The sequence below is a fragment of the Geospiza fortis genome, unplaced genomic scaffold, assembly GCF_000277835.1.
Source record: "Geospiza fortis unplaced genomic scaffold, GeoFor_1.0 scaffold79, whole genome shotgun sequence".
Classification (NCBI taxonomy): domain Eukaryota; kingdom Metazoa; phylum Chordata; class Aves; order Passeriformes; family Thraupidae; genus Geospiza; species Geospiza fortis.
Window position 1 is genome coordinate 491,001 of NW_005054408.1, and position 22,883 is coordinate 513,883.

At 37.6% G+C, this 22,883-nt stretch overlaps 1 long non-coding RNA gene across 1 annotated transcript in view; it reads left to right on the forward strand.

Annotated features, from left to right (window-relative positions):
* The first annotated feature begins 1,089 nt into the window (after positions 1 to 1,089).
* LOC115948469 overlaps positions 1,090 to 22,883 on the forward strand; it is a 42,831-nt gene continuing 21,037 nt past the window's right edge. The window contains exon 1 of the long non-coding RNA XR_004082299.1: positions 1,090 to 1,190. This is a non-coding gene — a long non-coding RNA (uncharacterized LOC115948469). The remainder of the gene's footprint in view (positions 1,191 to 22,883) is intronic.

A 22,883-nucleotide genomic window follows, 5' to 3' on the forward strand; every position in this document is an offset into this window, starting at 1 on the left:
ACTGGATTGTTTTATTCCCTCTGTGCTTCTGCACTGAGAGGGTGGATACTCAAACCATTCATGAGGAAAGATATATTGAAAAAGACAGAATGGTAAAGCAGCTGATAGGCAGTTATTAGATTCAGATAAACTGTAATCTTAAGTCATCTTATGAGCATGCTAATTACACAATGACATTACCTACATAGAGTGCCATTGCTTTGTTAACATGTTATGCAAGGTCCTTTATTAACACTGCAAGAAAGGACTTCCTCTCATTAGATGGTTATGCAAAACTGTAATTATACTTGCCTGTGAAAAATGGTGAAGTTATGAAAGGCTTGCTTCTAGAGGGCTTTACTGCCCCCCCCCCCTTGCAGATTATAATCACTCTTTCTGTGGAGTGAGGGTGACACAATTTAAAGTAAGAAATTTGTTTCCATCTCAGGTTTAGAATTCAGTAATCTCTTTATCTTTCTGCTAAGAGAACTATCATCTGTGTTATTGTAACATTAAAATAATAAGAATTCTGTGGTAAATCAGCATCTGTAATTTTGAAGAGAAATTTGGGTGCTGTCACTGTGAAGAAAGGAGTGAATGACTCAATTTTAAAATTTCTTTATAATAGAAATAAAATATTTTGGATGTGATAATGACTAGTGGCTTCAAATAATGCGTTTTTAGGATTGAAATGCAGTTTTTTGCTACTGAGTGAACCATTGCCTTTTTAGGTTTGTAAAACTGTGATATGGTCCTCCTGTGAAAATCCTGCATTGTGCAAGAAATACTCCCAAGCTCTTCAGCAGTAAGGCCATAGTCCCCTCTCAAAAGCAGTATAACTGCCCTAAATAGACAAGAAGAGGAATTTCAGATCAGTTTTCACCCTGTGTCACTATGGCCACAAAGCATTAGCTGTGTCCTTTGAAAGGCTTTTTTGGAGAGTTCTTCATAAGTTGAACATTTGCCCACGCCTGGTTTTCCTGGGATCCATTCTAGAGACCAGGTGGTCAAAATGGCTTCTACAGTTTTGCAAGAGTCTGCTTAGATTTTATTTATTTATATGCTTACTTTTTATTTTCCCTGTTTTCTTTTTCAGGAAAAGCTTGTGAAGCCCCTCTTGAAAGCTTTCTGTTTTTTTGGAATTGTCATGCTAAACGAGGATTTAATTAATACTCTGTATGTGAATTTCCAATGGAAATGGTCACACTTGGGTAAGGAATATTTTGTGTCTATTCCAATAGTATCTCAGTATTTAATAGATTTTTTTTTTGTCCACATAAATTTTACACCTGTTATGAAAATATTCTATGTCCTTAAAATCAAGCTATCTTAAATTTAATTATAGATTAAGGGCCTTAGGTTTATGCTATCAAGTTTCAAGATTTGGTTGCAGCATTTTGTTTGAACCATGCATGGGTTTTATACTAATTATGTAAATCAGAAGCAATACTGCTTCTACTTTTACTTTATTAATTATGAGATGAAATTATGGTAATTGGAGTTTGAAGGTAGCACATTTAGGAATTTTCAATACACTTGTAAGACCAGTGAGCTGCACAATGAAGATATTTTGAGAAGAGCAGAGGAATCCTTTGGTGTTGTAACTGAACAAGTTTTGTCCATATCTTATATATCATTGACTTGAGGTGGGCAGGTGGCCATGTCAGGCTGTAGGTCAGGGTCAGGGCTGGAGGCCTCTGCCAGGATTATGGACAGTGTAGAGATAATTTCAGGGTATAAGACAGTCTTACTGGACAGTGAGCAGCTGATGCTTCTTTCTGATTATTCTAAAATGTAGAAGAAGTAAAATGAAACATAGCAGAAGAATATCCATTATATGAGATGCTAGAGAGAAGGCAATCAAGTGTGAAATGACAGAAGGAGAAGCCAAAAGAGAAAGAGGTAACAGATGAAGAGTTAGTGGTACTGAGGAAATAATCTGGGTTGGGGCCTGGGAGCAGACTAGAAAATGCTACACCACTCAGTGGAAGTGGAAATGAGCATTTCAGGAGAATTTAATTGTTGAGAGAGGAGAATATTGGTGCTGTGACGTTTGGGAGGGTAAGTTGAGAGACTTGCTTTATGGGAGATGTTTGGTGGTCATTAGCAAAGCATGAAAGTGAAATCAAAAGTGTGATGATACTGAACACTTCCATAATGAAGCAAAAGGGCTGTAGAAAAATTTCTGGGATGTTCTCCTAGCAGTCTGGTGAAAATAATCTGAAAATAACAGAGAAGGTCTTGGATTAACTCACCTTGATAAACTACACCACTGTTTAATAATAGAGCTCATGAAAGTCACTCAGGCTCTCACTTTCTTTCATGCTTTCCCAATAAACATTTAGTTTACTGGCTTTAAACATCTCGGAGGATCATGTTCTCACATAATAGGGACCAACATTCCCAATTGTCAGTGGCAAAAGGGCACACTTATTTCAAGTGAGCGCAAGGGCTGCCTGAGACAAAATGGAAACGACACAGAACACTGATACTGCTGTGGCCTCAAGCAAATACAGGAGTCATACACCCAAACAGTGCATTGCTAAAGGCAACCAGCACAGCACTAGCACAAAAACTAATAGGCTGGAAAAAACCAGCACTAAGAATATCCCTAATGGCTTACAGGAATGCACCTCACTTCGTGCCAGGGCCACGTGTAACTGAGCTACAGGACAGGACTGAAAGAGAAACTAACACTAAAAGTGGGAAAAACTGGAGTGAGGAAGTTATTCCTAGAAATATGGCAAAGGCAGAAAGGACATGTGAACTCAGAAACATCAACCTTGTTTTTCAGTACATGGCTCGAACCACAACTCCTTTGTCTTTGAAGTTGTTGGAGATGTGAATAGTTTATTTAAACAAATACATTGGATATTAGTGATGAAAAGAATGGAAAATTTTCTTACAAGGCTAAATGTTTGGACATATGAATTTCTTAAATGCTCTGTGTGTGTACTTTTTTTTTCCTGGGCCATCAGCTCAAACATCAATGAAAATTTTAAAAATGGCTGAAGTCCTTTCCTTTTGTAATTTCTCTTGTAATCTAATGTTATAATGGAAGATTCCATTGTTAGCCATCCTGGGTTTTAGAAAAGGACATCAGCACCATTTGAGGTAACAGACAGTGAAGTGAAATAGCTCTGCTTTTGCATCACAGAATCACCACACAATAGAAGATCTCAGGAGCTTGATATCTATTAAGAATGTTAGAAAATACTGAAAAAACAGTGCTGTTTAAACTAGCAGGTCTTTGGAGCATTCTGAGAGGCAGAGGATAAGCTAAATTTTACCTAGGTTTCACTGCATAAATTAGGTTATATTGCATGTGAGCTGCTCAAGCATGGCCAGGTTTTATATCTGTCCATGCTATGTTTTTTTGTGTGGAATGACTTTTGTGTACAAGTTGCTATGGCTTGGTTCATTTAAATGTTTTACAAATCTTCACAGACCTTCTTGAACATTCAGTTTTTAGGGCTGAGCTTATGATTTTTGTGGTTTAGAGCATTTTTGTGAATACTTAGCATGGTATACTCAGCCTTTGTGAGTCAGTGACTTAGATTGCAAATATAAGTGATTTAACTTCTGCTTGAATAGTACCCATCATATAAGCCAAGACATTCTTTTAATAAGTGAGACAAATAAAGCAAAAGGATTGGAGTCAGAGGGTCCAGGGCCTTGCCGTCAGTCTGACTCAACTCAAGCAATTACCTAAGTAATGCAGCAATAAACAAAAAGAAATCAAATGGATTTTTCACTTCAGAATTAAAAAAAAAAATGTTTTGTTTCTTTTATCCTTGACTTCTAAGGCCACAGCCACACACAGAGCTGGGGCAGCAATTGCACCTCTCACTTCATAGAGCGAGGCATACATACTGCCTGGGAAACAAAACATCTTACTTTAAATAAAAAAAGCAGTCTGAAAATTAATAGCAAGGAAAGTACATTTTCTTTCTTTCTTTCCCTCCTCCCTTCTTCCTCCTGAGCCCTACAATGTATAAAAGTGAAGCCATTATTATAAAGCAAAAAGAAAAAAATATTTTGAAGGCAAAGAAAGGATTCAAAAAACTGAAGCACAAAAGAGTGAACTTCTCCATGCAAGGCAGTGATGTATGGACAGAGATGATATATTAATTCCTGTGATAAAAAAATTCATATATCAAGATTCATCATCAAGAATATAAATTTTTCAAGTCAAATATTCTGGGGTTAATTGTAACTTTGTGGTGTGTTTTCATATGATTTGCCAGGTAGCTTCAGATCATGAATTCTGACTCTGACTCCATGTTCTTCAGCTTATTTTTTTTTAACTATGGGGAAGGTTTTTGTGGTTTTGGTGGGTTTTTTTTTGTTTGTTTGTTTGTTTTTGGGTTTTTTTTGTGTGTGTGTTTTTGTTTTTTTTTTAATTAAATTTGACCTTACTTTCAAGTCTGTTGTTTTCTTTCCAGAGAAGAGGAGATAAAAAACCCTCTTGCTTTGCTCTCCATAGTTAATTTGGAGAAATCTTGGTTGGCTGTGGTCCCTGGTATCTCCCATGGCCACAGTCTCAGCACTGAAAATATCTGTGCAGCATTCTCATGGGTGGCAACTGGTCTTCTAAAGCACTTCAAGAAAAATCGTCAAGTAGGAAAGCTTTTTGCATATTTCTCTAATTCATGTGTGCTTTTCAAGTCTTAGTTTCCAAAAATGTCCTTTATGTGTTCTTTTAAAATCATAGTTTTAAAACAACGGCCTTTTTTGATGTTTTTGCCAGGTCACAGGTCCATGTATGGTATTACAGTAAAACAAGTTTGTGACTGACAGAGGCAGCGTGACATGCAAATGTACTTATACCATATATTCTTTACATTTTCCTGAGCATGCAGCCATATTTTTCCTCAAAATTTTGAAAAAACCCTGAGTTCTTCATTCTCCTTCTCCGTGTCTCAAAGATGGGACTGTTCTATTCAGGAAGATTTTTATGATTAAATACATAAGCAGAGATATAGGTAGCTGATAGGGGTAACCTGGATATAAGTGGGTCATGGAAAACTGTTTCCCCAGTGTCTCTTTTCCAAACAGTGTCTATGGGAATAGGGAGCTTAATGAGCTGGTTGTGACACAGGATGCGTGGGCAGACCTTGCTGTTATCTGTTGGGTTCTGGAGAAACACTCAATCACAATTGAATGTAAGAATTGGCATTGGAAATTTGGCAGAAAGCAATACTGTCCTAATGGCAAGATTTAAAATGAATATTTCAATTTTGGTGCCAGAATATAGTAACTAGTGGATGAAATTGCTCATAAAGCATTCAGCAGCCTCATTAAGATGGGTCATATTGTCTGCAGGCAGGAGTAGTCTTGGAAGATGAATCTTTCTCTGTCCTAAGAACTGTTGTTTAAAGAACAAAATCCAGCATCTGGTACTAATTTTAAGCCTTGTCCATGCTGTAGAATTAGAGTCTTAGCCAATTATTTGAAAGTTTTCATTTTGGTTTCTAATGGGTAATGGTTCAGCTCATAGATGTCTTAGTAATTTAGGTGTGTACCACAAAGCCTGAGGTAATTGAGCCAGTTCTGTAAACGTGTGCTTACCTTTAGGTGTATGAGTAGCAAAATGAACTGGAATGGGATTACTTTACTTTTGTGGTAAGCACTCTTTCTCCCTAATTTGTGCTGAAATAATAATCTTGTCAGTTACACAGTTAGTAAAAATACTTCTAGTAATTTTGCTTTATTGGCATGAACAAAAAGAAAATGCAATTTTTTGGTGGTGAAAAAGCAAAACAGGGATTGTTAAACCATATTATCGCTTATGTAGTCTATCCATGTAAGTTTTAAATGCAAAGGCTATTTATCTGAAAACTTAATGTGTCCTGTCCTGAGGAACAGAAGTTCATAGACTTATTTTTCTACCAGTGTCATGTTACTCCATGGAGAAGTCTCTGGCGGTGAGTTTAAACAATTTCTTTTCTTTGCTAACTTTCCCACATAGTCATGGATCACTCTCCTAAAACTAATAATAGAAATTGAATATGTATGAGATGCCTGTTCGTCCCTTTTGCAGTGAGTTGTATAAGCAGAAGCCATTGATATCCGGAGAGTATCAAAATTAATACAAGAAAAGCTCAGTTAAAATGTTTACTTAAAAATATTTCAGCAGCTTTTTACTGAGCTGCCTCGTGGTCCCGCTGCAGCGGGAGCAGGGCTCTCACACACGCATAGAGATGTCATGCTGAGCTTTGCTGCAACGTTCTGGGGCTGCCTCAGAACCCTGCGCTGCTATTAGAGTAGAAAACATGTAATGTGTTATTTGGTTTGAAACCATAAAAATGATTTTTGTTTGTCATGCTCTGCTCTGCATGGTCTCAAGGTACTTTGCTGTTTAACTCGAATTTCAAATCCTTACGGCATGCGGTAGAAATGTTACAGTCGTGGGGTTTTTTTCTCTCTTCTTCTTTTTCTTATCTACATAAACAACATAACTTTGTCAGAAAATTGAAAATGTGCACTTTGTCCCATCAGCTAAAATGGGCTGTCAGATAATGCTTTTTTTTCTCCATTGCATCAGATGAATGATGTAAATGGTTTTTGGCTTTGGAGTTTTTTGCAAGGCACTAGAGTAAATGATCAGAGTAGTAACATTTTTAACCTTATCTATCATACTGAAACATTTTTTCTGCCTCCAATAAAACATGTCAGAGTCGATTAAGGACATTCTTCAATGAGGTATAATTCACAGATTTTAGTAGCGAATCCAAGAGCACTGAAGTATTAAAGAGGCTGTGAATACTTAATTACGGATATGTTGCCATCCTACCTTTTACTGAATTCCCTTAACACTTTGGTGCTCTGTATCTGAAAATGCTCTTTTCCTCTGATGGTGAAGTAAAAGGAAAAGCCAGGTACAATGGCAGAGCATATGTCACATTGTATCTAGTGACAGAGCAGTGAGAGATACTGCTGTTCTAGTACATTCAGCTGTGCTTATCTGGTACATGAGTGCACATTACTTTCCATGGGCTTGGATCACTTTGGACAGTATCATTAAATGCCACGTCATTACCTGTTATGGAGTAGTGCTTTTGCTTGAAGTGCCTCCTGGGATACATGCAACAGTAGGAAGAATGATGGGTAAAGATGGAAGCGGCATTAAATTTTCAATGGAAACACTATTGACTTTGACTTTTCAGAAGCCTTATCTTTTAGATGGTGTTTGTCACAGGACCTGTAAAGCCGTGGATGTTCGTCAGTTGGAAGTTGCAGGCAGTTGAACGATATGGACAGGTGAAGGCTCCAGAGGGATCAGCTGGGCTAGCATCGAGCTGGAGGGGGTAAATTGAAGGTTTATTTATCCAATTCACTGTCAAGGTCAGCTTGCTGGAGAGCTGTCCTATGTGTGCTTACAAAATGCCAAAATCCTGGCAAATTGTCTGAAAGAGCCTCCAAATCACTGACCTTTGTACAACTCACATCAGCATGCCACTGTCTTTTAACAATATCCTTAGAGTGCATTAAATAGTTTGTAAAATCAAGCTTTTAATGTCAGCAGAAGTAACTTTTTATTTTCAGCAATAAGGAAAAAATAAAAAATACCTAATGATGATAGAAAGAAACATATGAAATAGAGAAGCTGTTTCACCCTAAATACATTTAGCATCTACTGCTTTTTCAGAGCATTCTTCAGAGCATGTTTTGGAAAGGCTGTTTCTTTTCCTCACCAGATAAAACATCTAAAACACAAGATTTTTTTTTCCTCTTTTAGTATGTGGTCTTTAGCATACTTCTATTAAAAAATCTAGATTTGCCTTTAGCCGTCTTTAAATTTATCAGGTGAGTTGCTCAGATTTTAGGCTAATTAGAGCTTAATTTATTCTTTTAATTAGTTACAAGAGAGTTTTTAACTGTCTGGTTTCATGTATTTCTCATGTATCTGTGTTAGATATCTGTTAGAAACAGGTCAATTTTTTTTTCTTTTACTGCTAACTAGGTATACCTTTAATTAGGTTAAAGGTATCACTTTGGTAACTATGTAGTCTTCTGAAAGTGACTTTAAAAATTATTTATATATATACAAGTCCTTTTGCATATGAGTATAAATCCCTGCATAATACCTACCCCTGGAATTTACACTGGGGAAAAAGTGGGATATACCTCAGTTGACTGTGAAGCATGTAACCCCCCCATTCCAAAGCCATTTAAATGGTCCATGCTTAACTGAAGTAGCATGAAAATAAAAACACAGCAGGTTTAACCATAATTGGCTTAGTCTTATAAAGGGCTAATGGCACATTTGGCTGTTTTAGTGAATGGTTTTTCACTTGCTTTGTAGTAGGTCTTGTTTCCATTTAAATATACAAGGCTCATCATAGCCAAGTGAAAGACAGATATGCGTTGAGCTTTTGTTTTACATTTTGTTTTACACTTTGCAGTGTGCTTCTGGGTTTTTTATCTTGTTTTTTCTTTTCTTCCCCCCCCACTCCTTTCATTAATGAGATATCCAAATAAGTGTTTTTGTGAATTCAACTTTGTAATTTTCTTTTTTCTTCACTTGCTGTTTGTTACCACTCTGTGAAAACTCAATTTTCCAAGTGAGGCAGCTTAACTTGCATTTTTCCCAGAAAGGAATATTAGAACACATCATGCAGCTCTTGTGGCATGGGTGAAAATTATTGACTAGGAATGGATGAACTGGAAAATCAATTTTAGCCCTATTTTGAGAATCTTCATGTGGAACTCTTACTACTTTGAACTAATTTCTAATTATAATTGTCTGTTAATGCAGAGTGTATTTCCAAATTTTATCAAAATCTATTTCAATGTTTTGATACCCTGTTTATTTATATTTTATTATCATATTTATGAATCTCTGAACATTTTCGGAGTTTGAAACAAATAGTTTTTGTAAGAACAAAGAAAAAGTGAGCCCTTGAAGTTTCTTAAATACAGCACAAACATAAATTTTGGTGTATGTACAAGTTTGGAATATATGTAATTCCTATTAATTTTATGACTTGTGTGTAAATCATTGTTTAAGTACTTTTTAGACCATAGAGATTTTATATGATGGCTGCTGAGGGCTGCCTTTGAGCCATAATACATGATCACGTGAACCTGCTGTAGTTCACAGATCACTGCCTTGACAGAACTTTATTATTATTTAATATTTATGTTAGAATATTGCCCAGAGTCCCCAGCCTTAGACAATGCCCTGTTACAGTGGGTATTGTACAAACATCCATGTAGACATGATCAATGTCTCAAGGAGCTCAGAGCTGTTGTAGTTATAAGGTCACGCTGCAATGGAGTTCAAGTCTGCGTAAACTTTGCAAAAAAGTTTTGCAATATGCCAGCTTTGAAGTAGGAGAGATCAAATCAAAGAGAGTGGAGAGACAAGGATTCCACCTGTGTGACAAAGCAGAGCCTGCCTTTATTGTTGGTGAGTACACATTTAGCCAGAACAAAAGCAAGGCTGAATTATGATGCAGTGCCTTAGGGCAAATGCTGCATTTCAAATTCAGGCATTAGCCTATGTTTTATACGCTTTATACTCTACTTTAATTGTAACTGCTGCATTTTCAGATTGAGATTTAGCAGATAAAAGAAGGAGAAGACATTTCCCAGATAGTATGTCTGAATTTCATAACTGTGTCTCTGCACTCCCGGCAGTCATGGTTTGCATTAAAAGGGTTAACAGGTATGACCTACATTGGGCTGGCCCAATGAGAAAGTTTGTATTTTGAGTCTGTGCTAGAAGTGTTGATCATGAAAATGGAGACATTATTGAACAGAGTTGGTGTCTCTATTTGCTATTTAAACCTTGCCTTTTCACAAGGCAATAATTAGTAGAAAACAGAATGCAGAGATACAGAGCTGCCATATTTTCTACTCTTCAAGTTTTCTCTTAATGCTTTCCTCTTGTTCTAGTCTTTAGATGCTGAGCAAGAAAGATTCCCTTTTGGGTTTTTATCTATCCATTTATTATTTCTTTATTTTTGCTATTGTTGAAACTAGCAGGATTTGGTAAAGCCTTCTTAGTGTCCTAATATTCCTCTAGCAGAGTGGGAAAGTACCCCTTTCAGGGAGAGACATACTGTCTCTCATGAAGAAAATTGGATGTTTATGATGAAATAGAGAGGATTTCTCCTATTGTTCAAAAATAATTTGTTTTCTATTTCTTTTCTTTATAGTAAACTATAAGTAATTACTGTTCAGAACCTGAGATCTGTGTCTCTAATTTAAAACATACAACTTTTTGCAGTAATTCTTAGTATGTAATATTTTAGTAGCAACAAAGTGTGTTTAAGGAATCTTGAACTAGCAATAATATTATCTTTTAGGGGAGTCTTGGTTAAACAGAGGGAGGAAATTGCCTTGTAGTGTTCTCTGGATGTTGAAGGTGAATTATAGCAGCTCCGAGGATAACTTAGTTGGCTGCTTTCTTTTTTAGCCAACCAACCATTGACTTCTGCACAAAAAAATAATTTTTGTGTTTTTGAGCTCTTCCTCTTATTCTTGCAGACTCTCTAGATAATTCAGAGTTTGGTTCAGACTTCAGGCACAAACATGGTTTCTGAAGGCAGTATTTTGCTGCAGGACATCTGATTGTTTTTGTTTGCTGGGTATGGGATATGGGTTTTGGTAGGAAGAACTCAAGGGCAAGGAATGCTGGCAGAATACCCAGTCCTGCTCAGTTTGCTTGTGTCTGTTCATAGCTCTGAAATACTGGTTCAGCAGTCCATGTTATCACACAGCACGAGCCAAGTTTCCCTTTCACGTGCATGATCCATGCGCTAATCTGTGGAAATGCATAGAAACTGCTGTGCCTGCCTGATGACCACTATGGACTCTGCAACCCAGGGGTCTCATAAAAACACGAAACATCTGAGCCACAGAGAATGATAGTTTTTTTTTTTCCCCTTTTCTGTGAAATGTTAGGCTGCTTATTCTGTTTTCCCCTTAAATTTGGATGGAACAAGCTCCTTTGACATATCCCCCACTCCTCCTCTTGTGCTTGCTTCCCATGATTTTCTCCAAGTGCAGTTCTGCTTTCACTGAGCTTGAAGCCTTCTTTCTTCAACCATGGTGTTTAAAGCAGAAAGGCACTGCTGCTTATGAACACTTTCCTTTTGCAATGACACCTTTTTTGGACTAGTGTTTGTAAAGGGAAAAGGCAGTGTACAACACCTAGACTAAGAAATTAATTCTATTCGGCAGCAGGCAGCAGTGCTCTGTGAGCTCTTGCCTCGGTGATTTCATCTTTGGGTGTGGATGGTGGTTTGAGCACCGCGGTGTGTGCTGTGATGATTGAGAGCACCCCTTGCTCCTTTGCTCAGGAGTCTGCAGAGGTTTGAATAACAGATTATATAAGCACAATGGCTTTTAGAGAATGAGGACGTAGTAATAGGGCCATCATGAACGTGCTGAGGTATCTGTCCTAATAATGCACCATGAAATTAATATGTACCTGTGCAGTAGTTGCTGAGGGTGTCTGCTTCTTTGCAGATCAATTTGATATAGTGTTCTGTCTGTACAGAAATTGTGCAGTTCATTTTCTGTGGTTAAAAAAGCAGACATTCTGGATTATATGACAGAATTTGATGATTTTGATAATCCATTAACATTTAAAATAAGAGGAAAGTACAAAGCTGAAAAGAGACCTTAGTATGAATTCGAGGACATTTGATGAAAGGTCTAAATTTAATATTATATCTTATTATTGTCTGAGCCATCTGGGGTTTTCTTTGTAGCTTCCACATCACTGAATGTATTCTCATCATACAAGCCCATTTTTAAATATGCAATTTTATTTCAAGACAAATCTGCCAAATGTAGATATTAGACAATTACTGTTTGAGAATGTGGGAAATGGGAGAGATTACCTGCAATGATTATGGAATGTGAAGATCTCAATCTCTTGGGCTAAACAAGAAACAATGGATACATTAGGTATTTAATGCACCAAAAAAATAGATGTATTTGCAGATGAAGCTTTGGAGCTGAACTGGATCCATTTCATGTACCCAAAATGTACATGATCCACTTCATACCCATGTGATGGATGTATCAGTTTCTTTGTTATCAAAGAAATAACTCCCAGACCCCTGGGTGAAATATCATCAATTAGTAGGGCCAAAAGGAGAAGTTGACCCGTGAGCAGTGAATTTAGGTTTCTTGAAACGAGTTTGCTGGACTGATGCTTTTATTGAAAAAACCAAAACCTCAACAACAACACAACCCCCCAAAAGGTCCCAACCCACCAGCTGTTGAGGAATCCATTCCCAGCAGGTGGCTGGGGCAGCTGCAGGTGGAGTCTGGGTGTGAGCCCAGGCAAGAGCCTGTGACCTGCCATCCCTTTGGGTGACAAAGGGCCCAGGGACCTGGGCACAGCTGGGGAAGGGACACCAGAGCCAACACAGGAGCTGAGCAGGGAGATCCCAGACCACAGGGCTTTAGACTGTGAGGGGATAAAAGCCCAGCGGTTCCTTTTTTGGGGTCCCTCCTCAGGGGCACCAGCTTGGGCTGTTTTTGTTACTGCTCTGTCATTCCACTGTTTAAATGATCCAGAGGTCTGAGACTCTGCTGTGGGAAACTGGGGGTCGAGCTGGTGGGGAAGAAGCCTTTTCTGGCTGTGAGTGGGAGCCCAGTGGGACCTGCTGGGGCACTGGAGCCACCCCGTGAGGGACCCCAGTCCCAGCAGTGACAGCCTGGGCTGGTGGGGCTGTGGTGACAGAGCTCCTGGATGAGCAGGCAGAATTATTACCTGGGCCTGGCTCCTAATGACAGGAGTTGTGCTGGGCAATGTTTCCTGTTTGATCAGATGGACCTATGTCTATTCATAGCATGGAGCTGGGGCTGAAGGAGAAATAAATTCAAATCTGTAGGTGAAGAATCAGGATATGCATCCATCTATTTCTGATTTCAGGAAAAATCAAATGACAGATACATACACACTTTGAAAGACTACATGTTTTATGGCACAGAGAGTCTCAGAAGAGACTATTTGAACATTATAACTTTATGCCTAACTGTGGTGCTGTCAAGACAAAGCATAATGTTTTCACATCTAAAATTTAACTACACTGTATTTATTGTTTTGCTCAAGAACATTAAAGGAATCTTATCTGTCAGCATACAAGAGCAATGAATGAACAACTTAAATTACAAGAGTAAATGAAATGTCAATTTTTTTTCACCAAAACAGGCTGTTCTTTTCTCTTAGCAGAGGTTATAACCACTGTCTTGAAATATTTGCTGTTGAAAAATGATTGACAAGTGTGGACAGAAGTGTGTAAATGCAACAGGTTTTTAATTTACTTGATTATCATATTTATTGCAAGCATACGGGTAAGTTTGGAAAAATAACTTCATTGTTGTACTATGTTAGCTCAAATCCCCTGCATTCACTGTAGTTTCAAACTTTACTGCTCTCTCTGTTCTCATATTGGCCGTGTTTTTGTAACTAGAGTATAGCTCTGTGTTTTATTTTATACTAGTAAATCACTGAGACCCAGTAAAAATGTAAAAAACCCTAATAGATAAAAGTGATATATGCTTTTGGCTTAGAGTATATGATCTATTTCTCCAAAGTATTTTGAAGACCTCTTCAAATTCTGTGTGTGCTTGTAAATTGCCTGTTATTAAAATAACTCTTTTAGCTGCAACAAAAAAGAAAGGAAAAGAAGTTATAAAATAATGTGCATATTGCTGTTCAAACCTTCCTCACCTGTGTGTCTGCATTTTTTTGCTGGTCTTTGAGAAGAAAAATTTCTCAGAGCAAGTCTATATGCAGCTGTATACTGGGATTAGAGAGTTATAGTTCTTTGGGAAGGTTCAGAAAGACATAACAGATAAGTGAAATGTTATTTCACAAGGTCTGCTTGGTTGTGTGGGATATTTCTCCTTGACGGGAACGTATAAAAGTGTTTATCTAATGTATCCACACTGTGTATAGTGAAAGAGAAGGGAGTAACAGGTCTTTATCAAAACTATTCACGTGGAAGGGTATGATGTAGCATAAACCAAAGGAGGAGTTTATTTGTGGCAAAATTATGGGCAACTCTCATGCCTTTCATCTCCAACAAATGCACGCTTGCCTGCGTTGTGTTCATAAATGAGTGCTCTGCCTGCCTGGAATATGGACTCCTAGAATCAAACAACTTGAACTGGATGAAAAATGAGGGGGCTAAAAATTATGTTGCTGAAGCAAGGCAGTATTTATCCTTGTGGTCAGAGCTATATGAGAAAAGCCCTCAATCTGCAATTTTCAATATATCTGTTCTGGGTGAAGATAAAAGAATTACTAATTGAGTTTACAGTATGTAAGACTCTGGGCTGTGTAAGGGTAGGTTATCATTACCTCTGCGTTGTCAGTTGTAAATCTATCTGCTTCTGTGGTCTAGAAAGTCTCTTCCCATAAAATGATGGTCCAGTATTTTTTGAGCCAAGATGTTCTGTCTCCAGCATGTGTCAGAAATAGTGACATAAGACAGAAACTCTCATAATACTAGCCATGAACCAAAAGGAATGTGTCTTGTTAACAACTTTGGAAAGACCCAGTTCTCATTGTAACTGCCTTCTAGCAGCTACATGGAAGAGAGGATAAAAATTATAAAATATAACCATGATGTATTTTCCTGATGAAGCAATAGTTTATAATGATAGTCACTATAAAGTTAATTTTTACTTGAACAGAGCTGAGCTTAATGGTTTTCAATTATACTAATTTGAGTCATGGGTTTAGTTCATGTGGATTTTGCAACCCCTGGGTTTTGCTTTTATGTCTTCTCCCTTAAATGGTTGGCTTCTTTTTTTGCATTATGCCCTTCCCATTCTCTTTTAGCAGGGAACATCAGGCAGTGATGGGATGGCTCCATCCCCTTCCATTTGCATCAGAATTTAATCTTCTGTGAGGAAGATGATTAACATGTAATTTGAAAATAAGGTCTCATGTTCCAAATGATTTTGTCATCTGGCACATGCTCAAGGAAGAATGTCCAAAAGCATGTCACCTTTCTCTGACAGAGGTTGAAATCTCTATTTCACCCAAGTTTTCTAAGACACACTCTGCATTGGCAAGGAATTAGGCTCTTTATAAATGCATCAATTTAAATTTATTTGTGCTGAGGCCTCATATCTACAGTAAGTATGTTTTGAGATTTTTTACTTTAGACCATGGTTAGTGTGGCCACTGGAACCAAATGTTCCCATCCTGTCTGCATTTGGAGAAGACTGAGAAACTGTTGTTGATTTGCATCTTTTACTTACATTGACTAATGGTGCACATGTGGTACACATCTGGTACTGCTTCTGGTTTTTTTTTTTTTTTTTTTGGCCTACAAAAGGAATCTGGAATCAGGTCATCAAAACAGTTTTATTAACAAAGCCAACTACAATAAGAGGGAATAAATTCACCCAAAGCTGTACCACTGTTCTGGAGTGAGATGCTGGTGTAGGTACAGCCTATGACCAGTGCCATGGCCATGTGCCTGAACAGAGGGTGAGCAATTCTTTCTTACATCTTTAGCCTGTTGTGCCTCTCTGACACTACAGCCAATTATTCCTGTGTCATGTCTTTCTGATCGTTCATTTGTTTGTATTGAAAATCCCATGTCCTTTCTCCACTGTCTTGCTCCTTTTTATTTTTTCTTTCTGGCTTCACCCCTGACCTCCCCCAGTGGAGGCTGCTGCAGATTGTCTCTCTATATTTTCTATCAAGCATGGAGTTGGCCAGTGCTGGCCACAAACTCAATGGTTGCTGTTTTTCAGAGTGTAAATTGCATTAAAGACAACTGAGCCCCCCTGGGCCTCCACCCATCGTGCAATTTGAGGAACTGGGGTATTCATCTACTGATTTAAATGATCTCAGTCTCAGCTTTTCTTTTTAGAAAGAAAGTGGTCAGAGGTATGGAGCTAAAAGAAAAAGAAGGAAACTCAGTCCCCCCATACAGATGTGACTGCAGAGACAGGATCACTCACTCTGTGTGGGGAGGCTTTTGGTTGCTGAAAAAAGGAGGTCTGGTTAAGATCTCTGGTCAGGGGTGTCTGCAAATCTTAACCTCAGCTTTTGTCCTTGGGTGTAACAAAAGCTTTCCAGTGGCATAACAACATTTACTACATAGTTTCAGAAATTCATTTGCTGTTTGGTCTCATTTTTATTTCATGTTTCCTTAGAAGTATGCTTTTTGCCTCATAAAAAATGTTAATAAATTCTATCATTATAATTTGCTTTGATGGCATATTTAAGGGAATGTCCTCATGGAATGTCTCTTGGAGAGATGATACCCTGGAAAGAATATGTCTAGAATGGACAGTACTGTCTGACCTCATTAGCCAGCAGTCCAGGGAGCAATTGCAAAAGACCTAGATTGCAGTAAAACCTTGTTTCTCTCCAAGACAGGCAGTAGATTGTATGACTGGGGTGTCACCTTGGTTGTGTCCTGCAGCTTTCAATCTGCAACACATGGACAAGCCTTGAACAGGCACTGTGTCAAGCAAATAGCATCAGAGTTTGTCATGGGTGCCATGGTTTATTACTTTCTTGATGAAATGGGCATTTGTCCAGTGGGAACTTGACTTGTACCTCTGAATTATTTTGCCTGAACTATTTAAGTTACCCTACCTGGTGCAAATTTGGGCTGAATTTGTGCTACAGGAGAAAGGCTCCACGTCTATTTTTATGTAAGTGTAATCTTCAATCCATGGTTGGCTAAAACATTAGATGTGTTCACTGACCTCTTTGACATCAATAAGAATATAGTATCTAAATCAGTTAAGATTCCATTTATTCATATACATTATATGCATTTTAATATCGACAAGAGAAGACAGGTCTTATCATTAAAATGATCTTGGATGTAATGTTTTCAAATTGTTACCATAATAGTTCATGACATGCTGGGTCTGTTTTGAGTGCCATAAATCATAGCAACTGATGGGAAAGGAAAGAGCAGCAGTTAGAGAACCATGAAAGAAATAAATAATTTAAAAAATAGGTTAAATATTGTTTACTGTCAAAAAGAGGGCAGGAATATGATACTTTGCAATTACTTTTTACCTGTTTCTTGAGTTTAACTGAGTTTTATGTTGATTAAATGTGGTGGAGGGTGGTGTATTCTTTTGGGCTGCAGATTCATCTAAAGTTGAGAACACATGGTAACTGTTGCTTTTATTTTGTGGAGAGATCTTTTTGTCCTAACCAAGCTTGCACTGTGTTTCCCTCCAAGATTGAGACTTGCTCTCTTTAAAATGTGTATCGTCTTCCTGATGAGCCGTGTCTTTCAAAAGCACATTTACTTTTTGCTTGTAGCATTTCTTTGAATAATGTGGGTATTATAATCCAAAGCCAGTCCTATTTTCTTAAATATGACCTAACTTGTAATGCACATCAATATGTATCAATATAACCTTATAAGACAAACTCTGTATGTTTGGCTTTGAACTTCAAGGTATCCTTTTTACTGGGTGAAAGAACAAGCTTAGCAACTGGAATGTTATTAATGCATTTTTCAGTATTTTTTGGCTAAAACTTAACTTGAGCTACACAGATACAATGCTCTGATAATTTTAAATATTTATCTTGGTGTGTGAAGAAACCAAAGTTAGAAAAGAGATTTGGATTTTTGGTTGGTGCTTTGTTGTGGGGGTTTTTATTTGTTTTGTTTTTTTTTTTTTTTTTTAGTAGCTGAAGGCAATTATATCTTTATTGACCCTCTGTGTTCACCCCCTCCTTCAATGTCAGGTACTTGCTTATTATTATCAACATGACATCTCCTTTCTTTGAAAGGTTGTCCGTCACACTTTGAATCACCTCTCTCCATGGTTACATTTTCTAATCAGTTCACATGATTGAGCCTACATCAAGTGATGCTTTACTTAATTCCTTTCCGTTTGTATGGTGTGATTCTTGGAGGGACTCTCGTCAAAATTTTGGAGGGCCCTGTCAGTTTGAAAAGAACATGACCTTTAAATTGTATCAGTATGTTTGCTGGTGCATAAGGGAAAGGAAAAGGTTTGTAGTGATGGAAAACCACTCTAAAAATGAAAAGTAATTCTCTCAGAAGCAACATGCATAGGAAGTTAATTTGTTTATATTTAACTGATTTAAAAAAAAAAAAAAGAATGAGGGGGATATGTTCTTTGAGCAGTAAGAGGTCTGAAAAATGTGTCCTTAAATTTGGCTTTGAAAATGTTACCTATTGTTCTTGTTTTTCTGCATTTATAAGAACAGATAAAAGTAGAAATATTCAAATGCGACAGAATAAAGGTGTAATTCTTTGAAATTATCAAAGCTGTTACTTTGCTGCATTTTCATTACTGTATCTGTGGCCATGGTATAATTAGTAATTGACAATGCTAATTATTGTACAGTCTGTCACAGACTAAAGTGGCAGAGTTAGATTTTATGGGGGTATAAATATGCATACATTTATGTGTGCATGAGAGGATGCTTCAAGTTAACACAGAATTTTGCATTGTGAGTGCAGGCAAAGGAAAATCCATCTGGAATGCCTAACTTGGATAGTTCAGGAACACAATACAGAGTCATGCTGGTGGAGCTGAGTAACGCTGGGAACACAATAAAGTTTTGCAACCTTTATTAAGTATATAAGCTGTAGATGATCAAATGCCCTGCATAAGTAAATCAGGGATGTTGACTGTTCTCATCTCCTTTCCTCTATGCTTTGAGGTAAATTACTCTTAAGTAGTTTTTACAAATGTCATAATGTGTAGTTTCAGTGAAGCTGTCGAAGTCTGGTTTGCCATGCATTTATATATTATTATTATTATTATTATTACTTGATTCCTATGTCCAGAAGCTGTTTGTCCTCCAGCTTTTTTCTGTATTTGGAGTGTTTTCAATCATACCACTACAGATTCTTTGATATCTGATAAGGTATGAGGTCATTCTGAATGTGTTCCCAAGGTCAGTAAAAGTTTTGTTCTTTTCTTTTTGGATATGGTGTGCTCAAAAATGTGTAGGAACTTGATTATCTTTGAACTTTTTACCCTTCTGTCAACTTGGTTGAAATGAGCCTGTAGATTCAGAAGTTATAGGGTGGAGATGCACAGGCAGGGTGTGATCACACAGAATTGCTGCAGTGAAGGTGTTTGTGCTGCTCCCTTGTCACCCTAAGTCCCCTGCCACTCTTTTCAAATTTAATAGTGTTCTTACTGAATCCTGAGAGGGATCTAGGCTTTCTTGCCAAAGATCTTGTTTTCTGGTACTGGATCTCATTATTGCTTCAGGAAATCAACGCTACTTCATCAAGCTGACAAAATCCAAATTGTCAGAGCTCTTGTTTTGGGTGTGGCTGGAAAGAGATGAACAGGTTAACCCTTACTGTGAATTTGCATTTAGATAGCACTGTGTGAGAGTCAAATTCAGGTATTTTTTTTTCTGATTTTCAGCTTAAGGAGTAGAAAAATAGACCCCAATAGTTAATCACTTTCTACTTTTTCACTCTTCCCAAGAAACGCCCCCCTGTCACTTGAGGTCTGGGCTCGAATGCTCGCAGACTCTGCCCCTTTAACACAGCAGCTGTGGGCTGGTTCTGGGCCTCCAGAGCCCAGAGCTCACCTCTGAAATCTTCCCTGTCTCAGTTTAATTATTTGGCATGTTTCACTTTCCTAATGGTAGTGGGAAAGCTGTGGTTGTTTGCATCTAAAATTAAGGCTGTTCACAGAGTTCAGATCTGGAGGTTTTTGCAGCAGTAAGGTGTGCCAACTTTTGTGCTGGAGTTGTGTAGTTCATGATATGCAAATTGTGAGTGGATATGACACTTGACAATAGCACACATGCTATGCAGCATTAGATTTCCCCATGCAAAATTTGGAATTATATAGTTTGTGGATTTGAGGTGCTGAAGGAGATCAAGGCGGCTGTGGCTGGGGTACAGGCATGCATGTTATCAGCATTTCATAAAGGTATTTTGCATAGAATTTTATTTTAACATGTTGTGCTAATTCGTATTTCATGATTCATTCATAGATTTATCCCGTTAACGCAATGCTAACCTTTCTCTGATTGCTCAGATAAAAGTGTTTTCTCTGTGTTTCAGAGAGTATGAAGCAAGGTGGCAGAATGATAAATACCAATAGCAGGTCTCTGGGTTGGGAGCAATATTCAGTAGTGTATAACATGGCTTTCACTTACACAAAGAAAGGTCATACATTTTCATCTGTGACGTCTCAGCGTTGCCTGAGACATGAATTTCACAAATATGTGAAGCCACTGTATTCTACAGTTGTTTTCTTCTGCGCCATAACCTCTAGGTTTTAGTTACTGTAACTTGATGGAGGCCCAGGCTCTTGATATTGAGGACAAATGATGTTTGGCATCTCCTACTGGAAATCCCCCTTTTGATAGTGAGCTTTGCTGCTTAGGACGTGTGAAATCTCAGAAATCCTGAAAATCATATTCTCTGTTTGAAAACAAAACCAAAACCACACATCACAAATTAAATACTAGAAATTAGGCCTTGACTGAGACAAAGGACTTTTGGTTTTGGATGACAATTTCTGTTATTTTGTCCTACCAGAGGTGAGCTAGAAATGCTTACATGGCATCATATCTTTTTAAAGAGCAAATAGAACACAGATTCTCTGCAGCTGTAAAACACTAATAAATGTTTTTCTTTGTGCTCCCTTTTTTCCTCAAGAAGTTGATAATAGAAATTGTGCACCACTTCAGGGTCTTGTGGGGTATGACCTCAAAACATTTATTTGTTTATTTATTTATTTACTTCCTCCCCCTTCCTCCCTCTTTCCTTTTTGACTCCTGCTGTAGCTCTTTGCTGTCCTCTTTCCCTTGAAAGAATACAATTGTGTGTTTTAACACGTTCCATTTCCTACAAGCTATGGGGCTCCCATTGTAATGCTTTTCTCACTTTCCCTCTTATGGATATGTGAAATATAATTCCATATCTTGAATTGTCTAACACACAGAGTAATAGCCCATGTTCCCACAGCCCTATCAACTTGATTGGAATTTTCCACATGGAGCAAATGCAGTGCTGAGCCCCTTAGGAGCATCATGGGGACTAGATCCCAGAGTTCCAACCTGCTCCTTGCTTAATCACAGGAAGTAGTCATTCAAAAGTCTGTCTTAAATTAATTGAGAGTGTTGCCTGAGAGGGGTTGAGAGATTGGGATCATTCTGAACAGCAGTGTAGTTGTGCTATACTGTTAAAGGATGCCATGTCTAAAATATACTGGAAGTCATAAACACAGCATTATAATAAATTACAAAGCAGACTTTTGGAAGATTTGTTCTACCTTTCACAAAATGCTAATGTTTATTTTGCTTTCATTTCATCTCATTGTCTTTCATTTAAAAATTACAGCTTTACTACAGTGAGGTAATTTCATAATACTGTATTAACTTAATATTATATAAATTATGTTTGTCAGATTTGGGCATTGTTGTAGATGTACAAAGCCCAAATTTACTACCAAAGCTCTCCAAACACATGTATTCATAATTTGCTACAATGAACCATATGCCACAATATAGTATTAAGGAATTACACATTCTAATGCCAGGCACAAATCCTGCTGCTCTTTCTGCAACTGTTCTAGGTACAAATAGAAACAATATATTTCTAGCCTTTTTTCCCCCCTACTTGCAATTATGAGCAAAAAATGTTACAGTGTGGGAATATTTTAGCCACCTGCACTTTGTTGTCTGACAAATTTTTAGCTGGGTGTTGCTTTTGAACATTATTGAAAATATGCAGAGATTGCAGCAGTTCCTGGGTATATTTTCTCTGCAGACTATTATAACTTCAGGCCTGGAAGGAAAAGGTAATAGAAATTGGCACAAGGAATATTACAGAGTACAGAGAGCTACAGCTTTCTTTTAGTGGAGAATGGGAATGCTCCTGCCTAAGAGGTTTAATTGCAGCTGCCTGCAGTTTTGCATGTGGTGTTTTCCACTTGCAAGGTGTAAGGTTCTGCAGTGTAACCTGGCTCATTCTCTCCATTCAAACAAAGAGCAGAAACGCACTCTGTGAAGGGAAGGGGAGAGCTTGTGCAATTGTGGAACATCTATAGGTTTTTAAACACACACTGTCTAATCAGCCTCTGACAGATCCATTGTAAATCAAAGGTCTGGTAAGTGGGGATGCCAGAAATGTTTGATCTCATTCCAAGCCTTGAAACAACTTGCTTATTTTTTCTGCAGTTTGGCTCCTCACTAAAATAAAACATTGAGAGATGAATGTTCTGACAGGTCATTGTGTGTCAAACTGTCACTCTGTAATGGTTACATATTTCAGCTGGATTGAGGTGGTGGTGGTTGGGGGAGGTCTGAGAGAAAGAGAAAAAGAGGGGAGAGAAAGAGACAAAGAATAACAAGATTTCTGCTTCTTCTTGTGGCTGATCTTCATTTAAACCAAACACTTGTCATGTTCAGGGGAAGTTTTATAAATTTTTAATGATGTTGCGTACAACTGGTGCTTTGAAATTTGCTGTACTTTAATTTTTTCTTCGTTAGCAAAGGTTCGCTAATGCATTGAAGTGCTAAGAGCGTGTCCTAGGGATGCCATGATAATTGTGTTGTTAATAATATTGTGGCACTAGTAATGTTCTCCTGGTAATCAAGCCATGAGATTTTTTTTTAATATATTCAGTTATTACACCGCATCTCGTACAAATCATGTCAATTACAATTGCCAGTCTATGACAGTTAAAATAATTGTATACGTTTTCCAGAATTTTCTATTGGCTTGGCTAATCAAGCTAAAAAAAAAAAATCAACACATTATTTGCATTAATTTTGTTTCAGTCTATTCCTACTCCTAAATCATTTGTCCATCTACTTCAAAAGGCGGAACAGTAAGTATTTTAATAATAAATATACAAGCATATTCATACTGTAACATAATGTAGGCATACTTCTGCAATAGTAACACAGGATATTTCCTAGG